The 13,842-nt window shown below is 33.1% G+C and overlaps 1 protein-coding gene across 1 annotated transcript in view; it reads right to left on the reverse strand.

Moving 5' to 3' along the window:
• The window catches only part of LOC102802328 (putative phospholipid-transporting ATPase IM), a 112,190-nt gene extending 104,120 nt beyond the window's left edge, over window positions 1-8,070 (reverse strand). The window contains exon 1 of the mRNA XM_085507257.1: window positions 7,911-8,070. The gene's annotated coding sequence lies outside the window, so the exon portion shown is untranslated. The remainder of the gene's footprint in view (window positions 1-7,910) is intronic.
• Window positions 8,071-13,842: the final 5,772 nt, after the last annotated feature.

The following is a 13,842-nucleotide window of genomic DNA, read 5'->3' on the forward strand; positions in this document are numbered from 1 at the left end:
GTAGAATGTGTTGAAATGGGAAATAGGCTGTGAAAAGGTTAAAAACCAAACACACAATGCCTGACATGAACTGAAAGCTTGAAAGCATTCATTTGTAAGTGATGTGTAACAAATTTAAATTGAATTCTAGTAGCAAATAATTGTTAAAAAGCACAGAGTGCTTGCAATTACAGTATTTCTACCTATATGTACAAACTAACCAAGGTTTACATATCTATTCAACATTTCACATTTTGAAAAAAATCCACCCTGCAACTGAATCTGTGTTCTCGCGTCAATAAAACAAACATCAAATCAAACTACATTTTGTATTTTGTTTTCATTTTTTAAATCTATGCATTATTCTGTGAATGAAACAAACAAGAAATTGAGAGAGACTTTGCATGGAAATCAATATTTGCATGTTTTACATATTTAACTAAATTCTTAAAATCTGGCTGATATCTTTATTTGATTTCTAGGCATACCCGTTGCCATAGCACCTAAGGAGGTTCAGATCAAGGTTTATATGTCATGTTCTTTATTTCAAAATAAATCTTGGGGGAAAAAGATTTTGTAATCTCATGGAAAATGGCAAGATTTCATTAAGCTTCTAACACTTTTTAAAACAAATCAAATTTAATTTAACAAGTTCCAGTGAGATAATTTTCCTCTATATTCAATATTCTCTCCTATGATACATTACACATGTAAACATTCATTGTAAACTTCTCTCACACACATGCACAGTTAGGGAGCTGATTGTGGTGTCAATCAATACAAGGTATGAAAATAACTGAATCAGATGTTTTGGTAATAAACACCCTTCAGTATACAATTAGGGAAATTAAACAGGGATATTTACATGCTATTGCTTATAATTGTTGGATACTAGATTTAAATAACTGGTATTGCAGACATACTGATTTATCCAATAGTGTGCCAATGATAGAGATGTGATAAAGAGCATCTATTGCTTGTCAGCACCTACTGTACATAAACCCAGTGATGATGCATAGAAGTGTATAGAACAACAAGCTGCATACTCAGGCTGTATGTGTCCTGTACAGAATCTTTTGACTGTAATATTTGTCATATTCAAACTAGTCTTTTACTCTGTTATTTGTGGCACTGAACATTCCCAAATAAATCAACATTGACACTAATTAGCACTCAAATTGAGTGGAAAGATTAACGCAAAATTACTTCAATAATGCATGACAAAAAGTATATTTTTCAAGCAGAACTATTTTAAAACTTGACCCCTTAGCACGAAAAATCTTTACATGTACTACATATAGGACATTTTTACTATTAAAATGTCAGCATAAATACCTAAAGATCTTACTTTTATTATACAATGTCTCCTTATGACAGAATTATGCAAAATATAGCATTACTATAACTCAATAAACAATTCCACTTCCATCAACTCACAAATATAGACAATAAAACCATACAATATACAACATATTTAAGAAATAATAATATATTCCATCTCCAGTTCCTACATTAATAAAAAAAAAAGCAATCATAAAGTCTGTCAACATCAGAATCAATATAAAATATTTCCTTCTAATAATAATAGTAATTGTTCACAGTGAATGTGATGACAAAAAAAAACAAAATGGCATTGTGCTGCAGGTCAAATATTTTAAGTAGATATTTTTTTACCATTTACCAGGGTATTCAAGAAATATTCAAATGTCAATAGTTGTACCATTCTATTCAGTATTATAGCAATATATAGAGAGTAAAATTTAACGGTACATTGAAATATCTTACTCATATATTCAATGAAATCAAATCAATATTTTTGTTGAAATGTAACATTAAACTTGAGTATTGATTAATAATTATTTTTTATTTAATGACATTTTTATGAGAAATAAATATGGTACAAATTATTGGCAAATCTCTTTTATCAAAGTCATTTATAATTTTTAAATACAACATGGCAGGGACCGACCGGCCAATGGTCTAAAGATTCAACTGAACAGTGTGAATTGAACACATACATGTACACACCCATAAAGATTCAACTGAACAGTGTGAATTGAACACATACATGTACACACCCATAAAATTGTTGGTCTTAAAACAAATTGAGACAACTGTCAATACAGGTACATTGTATCTCTTCAAAATGATAGATGTTCTAAAGAGTGATCAAAACCTACTGATATAACAAATGCTTTGTAATGATACTTTCTTTTATGGTTCTCAGATCCTGATGGCATTTAACAAACAAAAGTCACATTAAACATAGAAATTACAAGACTGCATATACAGATTAAGTGAAATGAGTGATAAATATGATAAAACTATCACCATAGAAACCAAGATACATTGTATTACAGCAGGCAGTAAAATGAGAATTGGTATTAGTGTGCATGAAATATGTAGATATACGACTTTCAAACTTCTTCTTCAACTTGTGACCTGCAGGAAAACACTGACCTTCAGCTTGTGACCTGGGGGAAAATACTAACCTTCAACTTTTGACCTGAGGGGAGAATACTGACCCTCAACTTGTGACCTTAAAACTAACTGACCTGCATTCTGTGTCCTTTGAGATGCACTGATCTTCAACTTGTGATCTAATAGAAAAATTACTGACCCAAATAGAAGCTATACTAAATTATTTCACTCTCTATGTTTGATATTTTAGATAGGATGTAGTTTTATCATGGATAGTGTTATGTAGCAAGTCATGAAAATACATGTTCCATGTATTCATCATAAATATCGCTTTTAAGGCATTGCTTAAGCAATACAAAGTTTGATCACTAAGTCAGCATCTGGGAAGAGTTATTTTGGCTTAGAAGTTAGGCATTCCCAGATACATCTGTCATACAATTAAAAAGATAAAATAATTTATAGAAGATAGTAAATGTAACACCATCATGTTAGTTCAGCCTGTCAAATAATTGACACAAGCTTCATTCAACCACGGAATCAAAATACTGTAAGATAATTAGCATTCATATTTACATATTTTTTATATTAAATTTCTTTGATTTTCAAATGTAAGGGCATTCATGACATTTTACAAAAAGTCTTTACTCTTTTGATTTACTCTCTATTTTGGCAAAAATCATTGTGTCTCCTTGTGTTTTAACAACCCCAATAATTGGTTCACTCACTGCGAGAATAGACTTTCCCTGACATGTGTGTTCAAAGTCGTAGCTTACACAGTAATTACCATATCATTACTATGATTGGCTTATAAGTAGAGGTAGTACAGCATACCAGTACGGCATAGCTGCATTGATATTCAAAGTATCAGCTTTGGTATTCTGGTTAGGCTTGTGAGGCATGAGGAATTAACGCATTTAAATATGTATACGATAAAAAAAAAGCTTATTTTCAACATTTCATTTCACAACATGGTGGATAGCTTTGATACTAAATTAGAAATTGATTGATCCTAATATCAGCTTGACACCCCCTCCTCCATCAATCTGATCGCCTGATTTTTGCTAAGATAATATTTTTTTATTTCCCTCCAGCAATTCTATCGATCCACAAATAGGTTTCCTTTTATGGATGAGAAATATGAAATTCAATATAGCTTTGAGCCTTGTTTCAATGTTTAACACTCTTTCTGTAGTGTTATGCTACCACTGACTAATACCCACTGAGTCTAATTCAACCACTTTCAAAATAAAATATTAAAATTATCCTACATAATCCAATTACAGTAAGATTTTTTAAATTAAACCATTAGTGAAATGATCAATATTTGTCAATGGTTTTGTTAAATCAATAATCCAGTCTGTAAAAAAAACACATAACTTACAAAATGTTCAGCTTACACATACCAGCTAAATGTCCAAGTCTACTTTTGTCAGTATTCACAGAATAAATATATCTGCATAATTTTCCTTTTTTTTCCAAAATTCTAATCATGGCCTGCAGTCAATTAAGTCCATCTGGTTCAACACTTACCAAGAAATTATAATAAAATACACAAAATGTTGCCACAAAATGAAACAAGCAGCCTCTCGGCTGAGATAGCTCTGCTGTTAGCAATGCACATTTCAATTAAAGAACAGAAGATATCATTAGAAAATGAACAATATGCATAGTATCAATGCAATGGGACTTGCTGTTTTCAACAAAAATTCAAAAATATCACTTTTCATCAAAGTGACAAAAATATTCATCAAAATTGGAGAATTGAAGATATCATCATACAAATGAACAAATTTGAGAGTGGTCCACATGTAGTACCTATATATGTAATATCAAAGCAATTGGACTTGCGGTTTTTAACAGGAAGTCGAAAATATCAGTTTTTACCAAAAATGACAAAAATATTCACCAAAATTAGAAAATTAAAGATATCATCATGAAATGAACAAATCTGAGAGAGGTCCACATGTAGTACCTATATATGTAATATTAAAGCAATTGGACTTGTGGTTTTTAACAAGAAGTCGAAAATATCACTTTTTACCAAAAATGACAAAAATATTCATCACAATTAGAGAATTGAAGATATCATGGAATGAACAAATCTGAGAGTGGTTCACATGTAGTACCTATATATGTAATATCAAAGCAATTGGACTTGCGGTTTTTAACAAGAAGTTGAAAATATCACTTTTTACCAAAAATGACAAAAATATTCACCTAAATTAGAGAATTGAAGATAAGATCATGAAATAAACAAATCCGAGAGAGGTCTACCCAAGGTACATATACACCAAGTATCAAAGCATTCAGGCTTGTAGTTTTCAAGAAGAAGTCAAAAAAGTAAAACATTGACACGGACGACGGACAATTACTCATATGATAAGCTCCGCTCGACAAAGTCGACAGCGGAGCTAAAAAATGATGGTGTTCAAAAGACTAAGCCGTTCTATACAAAACAGAAATGTCAGTCAGTTTACTTTATTTTTCCCCATATGTAGACATGTAACATCTAACTCCAGGGTGGGAAAGGGTACTCCTGGTTGGGGGGGGGTAACACGGGAAATAGAGGGTGAATCAAAATTATGTGGAAGGCATGCTCATAGGAAAAACAATGTACACATCGTGTGAATGCAAATTCAACAATTTGCTTTTGAACAATTTTCTAGATAAAGGATTGAAAAACAATGAGTATATAAAATCCTAATAAACACTAGATTCAGATTTGTAAACTACTGATATAAAACAATATTACTAAAAAGGGTTTTAGCCAAACATGCAAACTACAACCAGTAGTTATTAGTAAATATAGTTATTAAGTTAGTAGTCTCTGCACAACAAAGACATTCCCTTCATCTTATCAATATTTTTAAATTTCACAGAATAGAAGAAAAAATATTATAACACTGCAAGAAAGAATGGTTAAATTAGGCTGTACTGGTACTCTTTGTAATCGATACATCCACAAAGTATCAATTACTAGTATCTATAATTGCCAATATTGAGGTCATTCAAGGTTATTATTAAATATATTCAAGACCACTAAATAAATGCAGTGTATCTGCCACAAACTATTTTAGCTATGGTGAAATAGACATTGCTGTGTGTATTGCTGAGTGGTTTACTTAGGAGTGTAACATACCATATCTTCATTCAAAGCTCACACTTTATTCTTTTCAATGCAATATTTTTTCCTTGCAGCATTCTAGTGAAACATTTTAATGTATTTTTCTAGAATTTCTTTTCTTAATTTAGGATTAAATGAACATAATTTCACATATAAATCTTGACCAATTTGTAGAGGAAAATGTAAAAAAAATGTACAGGATAATTTTGCAAGAGATGAGATGACTTTCACAGCTAAAGGTAATCAAGTAATAATAATAATAATTATTGTATCCTTAGAAATAGTTTCTATTGTTTGACAGTAATAGAATGTTATTAATAAAATACAATAAATATAATACTAAAGTGAAATGTCAGATATTGTTATCAAGTCTTATGAACCCAATCTCACAACAATTTGATTTATTGCAATAAACTGACAGTTTGAGAGACACAAAAGACAAATTTATCTTAGTATGCAAGCATCAAATCTACAGTAAACCACTTTCATTTTCCAAAAGATAAATTTTCACAAATTGTGTGAGTTAGAGATAATCACAACAGTTTTTCTGCTGTCTACGACACACAGTATCGGTGACTTTTGCAAATTTTTTTCTTCACAACTGCAATAAAATATTTTTTGGAAAAAATCTGTCTGAATAAATTCATGTCCATTCACTTGGTTGTTACCACATGGCTTAATTATTAAAATAGTGTTATATATTTTTAATCAGAAAGTAATGTTACACTTTCATCATGTTGATAATAATTATATTATTTATTGTACATAGAACACTAAATGTTTCGGTAGAAAGCCGTACTATGTTTATTCCAAAACATTACTAGCAAGATGGAAATAGAATCCTGTCACTAAATGCAAATGTTCACACAGTACAAATTGTTTTTCATTGTCATTTTGGTCTGCTAGCTATCATTAAATTATTATTACAAACAGGAAAAAGATAATAATACAGTTATGAGAATACCCAAAAGTACAATGTATGTACTGAGGCAGTAGAGGACCTAAGTCACAAGAGTGTTTTACAATAAATTAAACTGAAATTGAGGCTGAACACCCACGTTTATAATTAAATCAATATCCATTAAACAGTTTTGGTAAATGTTTATAAAAAAGACATACCATATAAAGAAAACAAAATTCACAGGGTTGACTTGACTATGATAGAATGCAGGATGAGGCATATGAAGTGTCAACATTCCAAATAAATTGTACCCGCCCTACACAATAAAACGTATACCTTGGCATTTGACAGAAGTGAAATGTCCTACTTAGCAAATGAAAGTATCGTTTTAAAATTGACCAGAAAAGTTCTGCCTGGCAAATTTCCCTTGGCATGATACCTAGCTGATTGCTTACTGGTTTTGTTTTATGATAATTTGACAAAAAATGAGGCTTTTTCTCTGAACGCCTGTAGAGCATGCATTTTTGAAATCTGCATCTCAAAATTGACCACAAACAGTTTGTTTTGCAATTTTTCCTCCTAAATGACACCACACCTTTAACTAGTTTATGGTTGAAACACCAAATGTTTTGTTTTATTACTGTGGCAGTGACTACAAGAGACCAGAGTACAATTAGGATTGCAAGGTTTATAAAAGTTTGGACCCAACATGAAAGACAAAATTTCCAGATATTTCAACCCTGGTTTGAACTGTTATGAACATCTAAAATGACTATTACCGAAGAGCTATTATTTCATGCAGTTGAAGATATATAAGTCACCTAGTCCACGACATATCACTGTCTGAACGGAAAACAGAAATGTGTCCACGTAACATTCGTTCGTAGTCTCATGTCGCGTTCGTATTCAATGGTCGGTATCCGACCGTCATATTCATTACAACAAAATACGATCCACAACACGAGACATGATGTATCTAACAGGATCGCGCAAGTGCCCGCCTAGAACTCCCGGTCAGTAGTACGTTGACAATGTTAAACAAGAGTGGAGATCGTAACGACAAATACACATTTTAAAAAGAAGACGTAGTAGCATTTAATTACACTAAATTCTTCCATGTAAATACTGTCGTTGGCGATAAATAATGAACAACACGTCCGTACCACGCATGCATCCGACATCAGCTGTGACGATTATTGCCAGCAGGACAATATGATCATGATGTGCCGGCCAAAACAAGGTGGTATTGACGCCCAAAGACGATGCAGATGATTTAGAGGTGGGTTTCCACGGAAACTTATGATTCAATTGATTGTAATAGCCATGTCATCGTTACATGACAGCACACGAAACGCCGCCAATTTTAAAAACAGTTATCACACACATCCATACTACGCAGTGTAGTAATAACGTTACACACCAACCCGCATTATTCTAGAGTGCACGGGAGAGAGTGAATCATTTAAATCCTCGGTATATCCTTACCTTCAATGATACAGCCTCCAAATTTGACGCAACTGCACTGCTGGGTATTAATAATGCCAACAAAACCGGAACAGACGTCCGAGAAACGCAAAATAATGCTTCAAATCATATGTGGTTTCCCTTTCCCTCCGCACTCATTCATTTAGCGACGCCATCTTGGATGACAGCTATTCGTAATGTGCTAAGATATGCGCTAAACTTTCGATCACTTCCTGGATGCAAACAATGTGGTTACCATGGTATGCGTAATCAATAAAAACAATTGTACACGAGTAGGTAAATAATTAAACAGATGTATGTTTATGTTGGTGACTAATTAGCAACAACTATAATAATATTATGGCAATTCAATTCAATTAATTGAAAAAGTCCCAAAAATCGCTCTCGGGACCGCCCGGTGCATGGTCGGCAGATAAATTATATATACGACAGGCGAGAGCTAAGCTGACAGAAGCCAAACTCGGAAATCAGAGTGGCCTTGATTTTTTTAATTGGTAAAAAGGGAAACCTTCAAGATTGTCATATTTTATTTTCAGCAGTCGGTGTATATAATCACCAGAATATTTTGTAGGGGGGCAAAGACATTGAAAAGGGTTTTATTTGACAGGTCAATATATAAAGGGAGGCATTGGGGTATAACAAGGATTTAAAATAAACTGTACCCTCTCAAAATCGTTTTTACCCCCACGAACACTGAAAAAAGTGTACCCTCTAAAATGAATTTTCAAGTGAAAAAAAGTAAGGAGGTCTTTTCAAAAATACAATCACTCATTGGTGGAAACATGAAATAAACAATCCTCTTTCAGGCACAAGTACATTGGAATATATTTTTTGCTTTTACAAAATATTTATTTTACGGTGGTTTCAGAAAAGCCGTTACAACAAATTATAAGTAGTTTACAACACATTTATAGAACGTTTCATGGAGCCAACTGGATTGGCTATAATCATTCCCGCAGTGTTCCATGTAACCTGACAAGTTAGCGTGAGTGGCGTCCTGGACTGCTGCGAACAGGGCGCCACTCACACCAACATGTTAGGCTATGTTCCACGACGTGCCGCAATTCATTCATTGTCCAAACAAGTCACAAAGTTAACATAGGCGGGTATTCCCGCCCACTTTGTATTTGCAGTCACTTCGATCCGAAGACAATGCAATGAACAGCGAAGACGAGCAAGCATTTGAATATGAACATATTCTTTAATGTAAAATAGATATTTTTCAGGTTCTAAGTTCAATTTAAAACTACCGGTACAAAGATAATTTATCAGCATTGCAGACTTTACTTTGCTACTCAATAAATATAATAGTCAGAGAAAATTGCCAGAAAATCGTTCACATTTTTTATTTTTTGCTGTTACCATACAAACCTCTGACAGTTTAGACCTAACCTATGAAAGTTTAGACCTAACCTTTGACAGTTTAGACCTAACCTCTGACAGTTTAGACCTCACCTCTGACAGTTTAGACCTAACCTCTGACAGTTTAGACCTCACCTCTGAAAGTTTAGACCTAACCTTTGACAGTTTAGACCTCACCTCTGTCGGTTTAACCTCACCTCTGACAGTTTAGACCTCACCTCTGACAGTTTAGACCTCACCTCTGACAGTTTAGACCTCACCTCTGACATTGCATTATTGTAAAGCGTGCTGTAGCAGTTGTCTATGGCCAGGATACTCAAAAGTTTACGCCATGGAACATAATCAAGACTCTCCCACACTTACCAAGAACAGAAATATATTTGGAGCATTACAATTTGAAGAAACAAGAAAAAAACTGCGACAGGCTAGAAACCAAATCCCCTTATTTCTGCACTATGAATTAAAACTGGTAAAATCATTCTATTGGATGTTTTGCAAAACAAAATTTCAAGCGAAAATGTTCCTTTAATATTTGGAAATAAATATATTAAAGAAATATCAATCGTCTAGAAAAATTCACACTCAAATATTTATAATCACTTTTGTTTTGATTAGGTTAAAAGATACTTTCTATGGTTTGCAATATCGACTCAAAGAATTTAGACACTATATCATGGGTAATAACTATATGGGATACTAAAGTAATGTCATCTGCAAAATATAAGCTCAAAATCATAATCAGATCTGCCTTAACGAACACCATTTGGATAATCAAATTATTTACTATACCTATTGTTTGTACATTTTGCCCTTCACCCCTCGTTAAACCCCATTTTTTGACTCCCCATAGTGTCGAAGGCCTTAGAAAAAGTTTCCCATGCTTTTAGATAGATATTTTTGAACAATCGATTGCAAAACAAAAATACTGTCAACAGCAGAATATTCACGACGGAAACCCGATTGTGTCTCATCAGTCTTCCCAAGAAGGTCTACTCAAAAGATAAGGTTTTGCTAAAGAAACTCAATAACGAATTACCTCTGTAATTTATTCCCTGGATTATTGTACGAATTGTTTTGGTGTAAAATACAAATATTAGCTGAAGACCAATCAGAAAGGAAAATACCTAAATCAAAAAGTCTATTAGATAACACTGTAAAATATGGGACGATATAGATTGAAACAAATTTGAAGAATTTGCCCAACAAAAAACCGGGTCCGACTGATTCGCCATTTTTAGTGATTGTATAAACAATTTGGTCCTGGCGAATTACCGTTCAGCATATATAAATTTCGTTCAAAGTCCTTCTAATTTAGTTCTAAGTCATTCTAATTTAGTTCAAAGTCCTTCTAATTTAGTTCTAAGTCATTCTAATTTCGTTCAAAGTCCTTCTAATTTAGTTCTAAGTCATTCTCGGTACTATCATCAACCAAATTTAGCTGATACTGTAAACCTTTTTCCAGACAAGGATATCTAAACATTTTTGGTAATACCTTGTGGTGGTAAATAACCAAAGTGTACATCAGTATAGTTCCACTAAAACCATGATTACTATAAAATTTTTGTTTTGCTGTACTTTGAGTTTGCTCGTAAAAACACCGTAGTTAGGAAACAATACTCGTGAGGCAGATGTTTACGTCATAGCCTCAATCTGAAGTGGCAAAATACTCAATAAATTGTATTCGCTTTCGATATTAACTTACCAAGTATGCCAGAGAATGCTTGACAAAATTTAAATCTTACTGGTTATTGTTTACGATAATTTAGTGAACAAACAAAATCGGAATCTGCACTCCCAGGTTGCCAAAACAAAGTTGGTCTGGCAATTTTTTCCGCCTGGCCTGTTCTATATGGTTGCAGCCACAGTTAGCTGGCGCACACTTTGTAATGAAATAAATACGATATTCACTATATGGGGCCGCCATCTTGCATGTGGCGTAAAACTATTTAGTTTTACGCTGCATTCAAGATGGCGGCCCCTATAAAGTAAATGTCGTATTTATTTTATTATCACGTGTGCATCAGCTGACTGTGGTTGCAGCGACCCCTTCGCTGCTGCGATCCTGTGAATTCATCATCGACTCAACAGATACCGTTGAGGGCAGCATCAAATGCAGCGATATATACAGCACATGTCATACAATATAAAGATGTAAAGTGGAGTACAAGTAGATGATCTTTAAACTAGCCATGGAACAATGTGAATGTAAAATGATGTAATGGCAATAGAACTACATAATAGAATAGAATATTATGCTTTGAGAAAAGAAAATTTGTAAATTTTGTTTTAGTATCTACACATGCAACAGAAATAACCGAGAACAAACTTGAACTAACTAAGAAACATATACAAATCTGAATGATTCTGTCACTACAGTCGAGTCGAGTAATGCAGAAGTTTGAATCGAAGGACAATTACCGTAGTACATTCGGCCCAATACATTTGTCAAAATATCAATCCAACCCAAGTCGTTTTGTCCGAATGTCAATTCGTATCAATTCGATTAGCCAAGTTAAATCCTCAATTCGTTTCAGAGTATATTCATCCTAAAGTCGAATTATCTCAAGTTGATTTATCCCAAATTCACTTCACAGTAAATTTAATTAACTTTACTCAACTTTAGGGGTTGACCATTAGAATTCTGGAAAAAAACCTGCAACATAAAAACAATCTGTACAACAAATTCATCATGGAAACGAAAAATGAGCACAAAACTATGTGAATAGTGATATGGCAACACATAATTCAGTTTTAACCCCTATAAATAAATGACAGTCCGAGTACAGGTCACACACTATACCTTCATATCTTCGTCGTTCTAAAAAAATACTGGTCTGACTAAAAAAATATTTCTCAATCGCCAACAACTTGTCAATTAAGTCCAAATAGTCCTTTTTCATAAGTCGTGCACCCTCACAATTTCCTGTGGGAGAAACTCAGAATAAGGCAAGAAACACTTTTCTTGTTTCTTTTTAATCTAACCCATCAGGGTGTTCATTTATGATGTTGTCAGAATATTTATGTAGTTTTATGTGGTGGAATAATGTTCCATTATTATTTGTATCTCAAATATTTTGAAAAGTAGGTACAAGTTGTAGCTAGTAGTAGAAACAGAATTCTACAGTCAATGAAATGTGATAATTGGTTGGTTTCAAGTTATTGGTATACAAGGAGACAAAAACAACTTTTGTAAAATTCGCAGAGAGCATGTCATCTTTCTCTTGGGATACTGACAAGTTATTTACATTATATCTTCAATAAAGCATATACATGTACAGTCAGATCTCATGGTATTTTACCAATTACGCTAATTAATTACAATTTAACTTTGGCCACACGGGTATAAAGCGCCCTCTATAGGTCAATTCGAATATTGAATATCAGAAGTTACTCAACCAAACAAATGCCTCGCCCAAAATTATATACAAGTTCCAAAGTTAGATCTGACATTAAATCAGCAAAAGATTTAACTGAACATATTATAAATATTCAAACGATACTATACATGTTTTCTAAAGAAGCTCCTTTCCAATGATGCATTGTAGATTGTGTTGCCTCTGTTCGTGTATAGTTTGAAATATATATAACTGTTCATTATTATATTATAATCAATCCTACTTTATTTTTGTCTTCAGTTAATCAAATCTACTACATCCCTGAAGTATTCAGCTGCCAAATATTAAAATTACGCCAAAACATGATGCATTCATGCTAATCCTTGACATTCGATGGTGGTTAATAAATGCAATTCGGTAGACTGTAAGTTTGACAGTGGGTCAAACAGTGGTGCCACAACGCGCACTGATTCATCATATAATACTAGCCGGTATCGTGAAGATAGAGGGCAGAAGTGATTGACATCAGATCTTGGAGACATCAATCTGCTTTCACATACCAACAAATGTTCATTTATTGGCGCATAACCTTTAGAAGACAGAATCTGTAAGCAATGTTCCCAGATCAAAATTGAAAATGAAGAACATTTCTTCATGGAATGTCTTACTTACCAAACAGAAAGACAAAAATTATTTAATAATATCAATATTCCAGAAGAATTGAAAAGTGATGACCAGATATTTAAATATATTACGAGTTCGAGAGAAGACGTACTAATAAGAAAAGTTGGTGAATAGAAATTATCAGAAATAACAATAACTGATATTTTACTTTTACTTTAGTTTTATATGTACTGTACTTTATTACTAACATTTTATTGCTGTCAACCAATGGAAATTATTTCTAAGGATGCAATAAATTCATTATTATATTATCATTATTATTAACGCATATTCGGAGTATATAAAACCAAGAAAAGGATTGTTTTGTCACCGCTGCCACCACAAAATTTGCTTTTGAAGGCAAAATGCACTACAAAAATACCTAAACATGGGTGCATGTGCCACACCCCAAACTCAGTGTAGCAAGGGTAAAAACTTTGAATGGTATCAATCACCAGTGCACTGGGATATCTGTTATACGGTACTCGGGAACCTATATATCTTCACAGATCATTAATAACTTGTTTGGCTCTGAGAGTGATAGCACCACAAAATAAAAAGTTAATTATTGT

Source organism: Saccoglossus kowalevskii, chromosome 13 (assembly GCF_978046115.1).
Source record: "Saccoglossus kowalevskii chromosome 13, keSacKowa6.1, whole genome shotgun sequence".
Classification (NCBI taxonomy): domain Eukaryota; kingdom Metazoa; phylum Hemichordata; class Enteropneusta; family Harrimaniidae; genus Saccoglossus; species Saccoglossus kowalevskii.